This window comes from Cottoperca gobio, chromosome 13 (genome assembly GCF_900634415.1).
Source record: "Cottoperca gobio chromosome 13, fCotGob3.1, whole genome shotgun sequence".
NCBI lineage: Eukaryota > Metazoa > Chordata > Actinopteri > Perciformes > Bovichtidae > Cottoperca > Cottoperca gobio.
In genome coordinates, this window is record NC_041367.1 from 17,755,134 (window position 1) to 17,764,408 (window position 9,275).

Below are 9,275 nucleotides of genomic sequence, written 5' to 3' on the forward strand. Positions count from 1 at the left end.
CAGTTTAAGTTGTATTCACTTCAGGGCTGACGTATTGCATTGTATTACATCATACAGGTGTTTTTAATTGTTCTAGTCACAGAGTGTATTTAAATGATATAAATCCACTCTAATATGTATACTTATATAAGTTGCTTAAAAAGACTATACACTGTAAAAACAATGTTGATTGCATTTGTTACCAGCAATGTTTGTTATGCTCCAATAAATCGGAATTTCAGTCTCATTTGTTGAGATGTTAGACAAAAGGGGAAAAACAACCTAACAATTCTGAGTAGTAAAAACAACTGGAGCACACTGGAGAAAGAATTCAGTGCTGCATGATTAATTTTACATTTCTTCTGGGACTGAGAGCCGACTGGTAAACACCCTCTACGACATAAACACCTCAAAGTGTTGTGAGATTAGAAAATGTAAGTTGATGTAAATGTTAAACCTCTCAACATCATTGCCCTTAATTAACTTCTCAACGTTTCATCAAACATGTTCTTATTTCCACTAATGAGCAACGATGGAAGAAGTGACAATCATTTCCAATCAATTCAAACGGTTGGCTCTCCCCTCCACTGGTCCATTTGGTGGCTAAATATGAGTATTGTGCTAATAATTGTCGAGGATTCATTCATGCTCTGCAGTTCTTACATTAAGTTGCTGGCTGGGGATTTAGACTTGAAACCTCCCACAGTATAACCTTCTCACAGCAGATTTGAATACCATGACCCTGCTAACAATATACATTATTATCACCCTCTGCTGGCTGTTGAAGGTTTAATTAGTTTTCTTCTCACACAGACTTAAACCTCATCGTAGTGCATACATTCTATCTCAAACGAAAGTCTATCTGGTAAATAAATGGATAATAATAATGAATAATAGTCACATGGTATGACATTTTATATACAAGGTTGATTGTCTTCAGCTTCCTTTATACAAACAAAAACATGGCCAGTACTCCCTCAGATATCATGGTGTACAGATATGGAAGATATTTCTAGAGAAAAATGTAAAAGAAAATGACGTGTGCACATCTATATAAATGTGTGTTTGCTCTTCTTCATTCCCCCATATTGTTTTTCATGTATTTATTTGATTTTATTGGATTGCTGTCTTTTTTTTTGTCGTTTTTTTGTTGTTTTCTTCTCAATTATGTTAGCTTAATTTTCTTTCTTTCTTTCCATTTCTTATGTGTGTGCAAAAAAAGAGACTGGCCTAAAAGTGACTAACTAAAATAAAATAAAATAAAACGAAATCTGCATGTTAAGCCCTAGTGAAATTCTAACAAAAACATTATTTACATTTCTTAATAACACAAAGATACTTTCCCTGTGATATCCACCTTTTTAAGCATTGGCCAGAAAATAGAAGTGGGACCTCAAACTCACTCTTAATAAAATAAAATAAATTAAATTTCAGAAATATAATAAAACTGTTTTAGCTTGTCAGCTAACTAAAGATGCACGATCTGGCTTATCGCCACACTCCTTCGCATTACAGTGTGTACACAAACTCCTACTGACCAGCAGTCTTCAGTTGTTTACTACTTGTCAGCTCAGATGAAGTTCACTGGGGAGTTAAGTGCCTTGGCTTGTTGTTGTAGAAGGCAAGAGCAAATTTCATTTCTTTTTCCAACGATTTATTGACCCATAGCTCTCTCCCTTTCTCAATTTTCAATCAGGAAACAATATAAAATGGCAGAGCACCACAAATATGTCCGTCAGTGCTGAGCCCCGCGGGCCTGCAAGCAGTTGCTCAACAAACACTAGATGGCAGTAATGTTCCATTGAAAACACAAATGTCCACCAACCCTTTCAGACAGAAAGTCACTTGTATCTGATGTGTGAGATTATATACTGTATGCCTTTCCACAAAATTAATACGTCCTGAATTTAGTAAATTGGAGGGAAATGAATGCTTGTAAACTGCAATTTTTAATCTCTCAGTCTTTTTCACAGTTTGTTTAAATGGATTTCCACTCACTAGTGTTAAGATGCTTACTCCTGTAATCACATTGTATCATGATGTACATATTCATTGTAATATATGCTCTACTTTGAAGCTTATATAGTCTGCCAGTTTTTTTTAAGGTTTTTAACTCCTACCAGCTGGCTTTGTTTTCAGATTGGTCAACAACACCCTATGTCATATGCAGGACAAAACTATATCTGGCAATTTTTAATACAGCAAACTACACACACAGAAGGCCTATGGATTTTCTGTCTCTGAGTTGACACCGGCTGATACATTCAGATTAGACCCTACTGATGGAGCCACAACTGTATCCTGCTTTGATTTATGGCACACTGGAGATGCAATGTTTGTCAAAGCGATTAACAAGATCTGTGTTGGCGCAGAGCTGAATAACAAGAGCCAGATATCTAGGTAAACTAGATAATACACAGCAGATTTTCTCTGGCATGGTATGTGATGTCCTATAATGAAAAAAGTGTACATACAGATGATTTAATATGCACACATATATAGCCTACTGAATAGAGGAGGTTGGTTAAAACACAACGAGTACTGAAATAAACTCCGCTGCTGCAGAAAGTTATACATTCTAGAGTTGTTTGCTTCATAGTGCTACACTGGAAATTGAGTATCCAGCCACACTTGCTCTCTCGCACTGACCTTTTACAACTAGTCCTCGTGTCTTGTTAACGCCACCGGGGTGGAAGCACAGTGCCAGATGATATCCACAAGCCTTTCGTAACCTCTCTCAGTGACATGCAACTTTTGTCTCTGAGCTCAAGACAAACAATTATTTTTACATGTTTGTTTTATGGAGGGCAAATGATAGAAATAATTCCCATTTAGGCTATTGAAGCATGGCATTACCAGTATCTTTAATTAACTGCTTTGCAGGAGAAATGACACCGAACAGATTCGTGCTTGGCTTAATATCATAAGCTGTGAGTGGCTCATGGTATCTGCCGATTATAGTTTATCTGCTTGTAAAGATTCCATTAATGTTACTAACTTGACATTTCTTTGTGCATATTTGCCAACATACATAATAATAAGTTCACCTGTGTGTCCTCATAGTGCTTTTCTATTATCAGTGATTTATGTATTCCTTTGGTTCGTCTGACGTCCTTCCAATGATTTCCAATCTAATTCTTCAGATAGGTCCTTTGTAAACAACAAATTAAACTTTAAATCCTTGACTTCAGACATTTTACTTTATCACATAGTGTGTTGCCTTCCACCTTTCAAGGACCATACTGTAAGCCCTTCAAGGCTGTAAATATTGTGCATATTACTTCACAGTGCCTTTCTCACTCCTTGTATTGCAAGGCCTCAACCAGTGATAGCAGTTAGTTTCTGTGAACAATCTTTTTGACTGAATAATGTATCCTTGCCTGATCCTTTTCTTTTCTTTGGTAATGGGATTACCCAAAAAAAGACAATTTGCTTACAGCACAGTATATTTCTTTCCATATGTATTTCATGTCTCACTGCTTTCCATTTAAGTCTGCACTCATTTTCAGCAGCTATGGTGCACTGTTTTTCCTCCTCAGGGTGTTGTGGGGATGCTGGCTTACATCTGTGTGTTTTTGTCAGTGTGATAACAATTGCAAGCTGTGCAGACGACAAAAGTCTTGACTAGATTAAAGGCACTACTGCTTGATATTTTTCATCTCCAGCAGATGCTGCCCATATTGACAGACACAACTCTCTCATGCAAATCACATTAATAAATATCCATCTAAAAGCCATTCCCTTCTCAGATGACATACTTTAATTGGTGCAGTCTCTCCTGTTATGACTTTAAGAAAAACAACTCCTTTTACTTCAGCATGATTTAACGGAGAAACCTGAACTATCAAAGGGGTCTAAGAAAGCAAAACGTCACTATATTAAATTCAATCAGATGTTTTAAATTTGAAAAGAAGTGGCTGACGATAGACTACAATGCTGATGTATGCTTATGCATATACACATCTTGTACATGGAGCTATACAAAACATACGAAACAGAGCCATTAATTGGGTTGTAAGAGATCTAATACAGTAATATTCCTTAATAGTGGTAAGGAAAGGGAGAATCGAAAAATATATATATTTTAAATACCTGTGTGATATCTGTTGAATCTCTTTCACTGTGAGCAAGCAATCCATCCATCCATCCATATTTATTCTGCTTATCATGCTGCAGGTCATGCTTATGTGAGCTGAGTATCCAAAGCGCCTTTTACCCAAGCAACCTCCTCAGGTTCCTCTCCTCATAGTTGGTCATGCTCCACCAGCGACACAGCTAGAAATGTTGGGCCCCTGACAACAGCTAAACAGAAGCTTTAACACACTGAATATCTTATATCCCTAAACACATCCTGTCCAGCTCTTGGCCCAGTGAATTATTTAAGGTTACCCACATCAGATAGTGTCACTGTGCACCTCCAAGATGATGTGACTCTTATTGATGAACCCCTCATCCTGTCCATTTCTGCCATATGTCACTACCATTCGGTCACTATCGAAAGCATGTGACCACAGGGGAAGATCAGAAAGAAGTTTAACTGATAAAGCAAGATCTTTGTATTGGGCTTCTTCTTAATTTATTTTTACCGGCACGTAACAGTGCTCATATTACTAATGTTCCTAACTGGCTGTCAAACTCCATAACCTTCTTAAACTTGTCATAGCTCCACACCTCGATGAGCCAGGTGACTTTGTCTGAGAAAAACCCTGTGCCTAAGGTTTGGAGTTAATGATCAGCATTTTGAATATGTTTTGCTGCACTTTTGAGTTTACAATAATGTTCATGTTTAACATTAGAAGGATGACATCATCTGCAAAACAGCAGCCCATCAATATTTTATCACAAAACCTGTGCACATGCTGCTGCTGTGATTTATTTCCCAAACTTTCTAAATATCCTGTCTTTGAATATTACAAACAGGAGAGGAGACATAGCGCTGATCTCAGACCGCCATAGCGCTGCAGCACCTCAGGGAACATTGTCATTAGCCTTTTCCAAATCCTCCAAATACATGTAGACAGGATTTGCATATTCTCATAAACCCCTGATTATCTTCATGAGGATAAAAGCCGTGTCCATGTTCATAAGCAATGCAGAAATGTGAGGTTTAGTCTTTTTCCCACCACTTTGGTGCTGGCCTTCTGTGGATAAACCAGCAGTGCAGGATTCTAAACTAAGAAGGTGACAGCAGCTAGCACAAAGAGAATTTCAAACATATTAACAATTAGCTATGTCTCTTTTTATACGTGGCAGTCCAAGCAACTGAGCACAGCCTGATGCCTCACACGAGTGCTTACGGATAACACAAATCATCAATGTTTATTTGTTTACTTGTCTGCTTGTTTTGTTTCTCTGCTGTATTCCAGTGGTTGGTGTTAACTGTACGAACATTTATTTGAGCAGTATGTCCATTCAGATACTTACAACAACAACATGAGATGTGGAATTAACAATACTGGCATTGTTTACGTGACATCTTCTGCATGTCTTGTTAAGAAAAAACATGTCCTTACAGAATAATGTCAAATTTCCTTGGTTAATTGTCAACTTGTGATATAATTTGAAATGTAGGAAAGAAAACAGAACAGAGTTATTACACATATTGACAAAACAATGTACATAGCCAGCAGAATGATAATTGTCACATTCTGTCTCTCATTTCACAATCTTCATCGCTATTCACTACCTGTCCACCAGATGCCCTCAGACTGCTCCACCTGTCGCAGTCACCTGACTCTCACATCCAGCCACTCCCTCCTGCCCTGCAGAAAACCTTTCCAGCCATTCCCATCACCTCACCTTCCCCGCTCACCTGTTTCCACTTTTCACCTTATCAGCTTTGCCAGCTTTGCAGTACATATACCAGCAACTTTTCCCCAATCCGTTGCCAGATTGTTAATTTAGCTTATGCCTTTGTTTTCCAGTCAACTGACCCTGATTTCTAAACTTGCAACCTGAACCCTTTAACCTGAACACTTGAACCTGTACCTGCCTGCCTGCCTGTCTGCCTGTAAGCTTATGTACTTGCACAATTGTGTGCATTTGGGTCCTTCCCTTGTTGCCTCACACATAACTATCTGATTACCAAATCTTGATTAAACCTATACAGTTCTTTAAGAATAGTCTGCAATTCACATTGTTTTCTTTGTTATAAATCATCTTCTCATTATAATTGCCAATGGCAAATACAATTATCAATGACACTTACTCTGACACTTACCTTGCAGGCATTTTCATTTGTGTTCAATACCTTAGACAACAAAACAAAAAATGGCATTTCATTTCCATTATTATCTCTTACTGGCTTTAGGTAGCAACAGAATTGAGAAACAAGATTGTTGCATATAACTCTGCTAAGGGCTGGATGTGTCTAGGCTGTCTGTGGTAATTTAATGCAGCCAAGTCTGCCACTGCACATGGCATGATAACATTTCTTTTAGTGAATTCTGCTTATGTTTATGCAAAGTGGAAACGTGAGCAACATTCTCACCTCAAAATAGACGTTACTTTGAGAAAATCATCCAAATTGTCTGCCAAAAAGGCCCACAGAGCTGTTTAGTTATGGATTTTTTGTTGCAATTATCTCTCTATTGAATGTCTTGACTTATGACTCATTACATCCTGTAAAATACATTTCCTCCCTGGCTACTGTCAGATGCAAATGTTCAAGGATGTTAGGCTGGAAGTGCGTTGTGAAGCCTCTTTGTCTTTGTATCATATCGAGGGCAGGATCTGATCTAAAGATATAAATGATGTGCCTATCATCTGAAGGGGTGGAAGTAGTATTATACCACCTGCACATCCCTTGAGAAGCATACTAATCTTTAAAAGCAGAGAAAATCCCATTACCTGTCACAGATTTCTTCCCTCATAATTGCTGGAGCCTCCCCTTCGGGAGGGATGGAGGGGGTGAAGGACGGCACACACGCTGATATCAGACTATCTTCAGGAAAAATCTAGGGGACATCTATTTTCATCTTGTCATTCCCATAGCAAGGTTTGGCCTTTCTCAACCCTTGAAATAGAGTTTTGATATAAAACATTACTGCAATAACACGACTGCGAAGCCATCATTTGATGCCAAAGACCTAACAACCTTGAGGCTGTGTTCTGACAACTACCGCACTTGTTTGCAGGTGTAAACTAGTGTGATACTGAAATATCGGTTTGCTAATATCTGTAGTTTATTTATAATTTAGTATTGGCCAGTTAATGCCTTTATGTCCCAAAATCAACAATTAAAGGCCACTAAGCCAAATTGAGTTGTATTAGTACGTTTGTATTTGTATTTGGGTTAGTATTTGTTTACGTTTAATTGTATAAGTGCTTTCTCTGATTTAAAAAAACAAAACTGTTTCTTTGAAATGGATAGAAATGGTCTGATTAAAGAAAAGATATTAGTCTAATACGGGATGTTGTACATTTTTTATATTTATGTTACATTACGTTACCAGAGCAAATTCCTTGTAGGTGAAAAACCTACATGGCAATAAAAATGATTCTGATTCTGATTCTGATCTTGGTATTAACCCTCCATCCATCTATTGATTAATCCATCGATACATCTATCCATTCTTTCTTATCTAGATCCATGATGGGAGCAGGCTCACCAAAGTACACTTCTTCCAGGGGAGTCTTGGGCATTCCCAGGCCAGGTGACATATGTTTTCTCCTAATTGTAGTTTCCCAAGGTATTCCAGGTATTTCCCAAGATATTTGAGGTACCTGCATAGAAAGGCCTCAAGAAAACACCTTTATTAAATGCCTGAACCTGTGAAGGAGCAGGAATTCAACATTAGAGACTTATTGTGTTACTTTCTATCACCAAAGATCACATGTTCCAGACAGTTGTTTGTTCTTCTCCCTGAACTCCATTTATTCAGTTTTACATCTAAGTCAACCCAATTACAGACTATCAAAATACCTGGGGGGTCTTCTTGTCCACTAATGGCTCTGAGTTTTACTTTCTCCCCCTGACAAGACAATAAACAAGATCTGGTTGTTATACAACAGAAATAAAATAAATAGTTAGCCTGTGAAAACTGAATGTATTCCTCATGAGTTATGGAAGAAATGGATTAAATGTACATTATATAGAGCTGCTAAATATGTAAAGGTTTAGGTTTTAGGTTTTTTTTGTCCTCTGTTGTTTTTCCGGCTTTCATCACTTAATCCTCTCGTCTTTGATTTGTTTAATGTCCAAGAAATTCTTCTATCCAGGTGTATGGCAATGCCTTGAATGAAACTGCTTTGTTTGTTTGCCTTGTTATTTCTTTTGCATCATGGTGTACGTTGAGCGGAGCGATTCTTTGAATGATGGCATGCCCCCATTTTTAATGAACTGTTTATCTTGTGTCTGGTTTCTGGCAACGTTTGATGTTTGCTCTTGGATAGACAGAGAGAGAAGAGAGAGAAGAGAGAGAAGAGAGAGAGAGAGAGAGAGAGAGAGAGAGAGAGAGAGAGAGAGAGAGAGAGAGAGAGAGGAGAGAGAGAGAGACAGAGAGGAGAGAGAAAGAGGAGAGAGAGAGAGAGAGAGAGAGAGAGAAAGAGAGAGAGAGAGAGACAGAGAGGAGAGAGAAAGAGAGGAGAGAGAGAGAGAAGAGAGAGAGAGAGAGAGAGAGAGAACCTCTGTCTGTGACATTTTGTTTTGTCTCATTTCAAATGTACAGATTTCTGTACACGTTTAAAAGAGCAATGAAAGATAAAAGCAGGAATGATCTCAAATAATTTATAGTGTTCTTTCTGTCGAAGACATCAACTCCGAGGGTATCGAGTTTTGTTTGAGTTTCTTTTGTGATCTCCCTTGTGAGTTAGGTCATCTTAATCTGATACTGCACAGTTCCTTCAGGATAAGATGATAAGATTTTAAAAAGTTTACTGATCCTTGAGGAGGAAGCGGGTCATTTGCAACCGAAAACATGTCCTACTCACTGTCCAATGATGCAGAACATCATTTGTAATGTGAAATACTTTCAAGATATTCAGGCAATTTAGTACAATAATTTAGAAATAAACGTATTAGACTCTGCCTTGAATAATGAGTTCTAATGTGTTCTTGTAAAGTGTACATTTCCAATCTTGAGTTTCATTTTACTCCAACTTCAGGTTACTTAAATAGGGCAGGTGTTGAGATAAACAGTAATCATTGGTGATTTTCAGGTTTAAATTATATTTGAATAGGATATATATAATAATTATTTCGGTAATAAGATATTTAACATCTCGCTTTGAAATGAAAGTTATTTGAATGCTGTTGAAGCAGTGGTTATTATGTAACCTACATCTAATGATTTAGA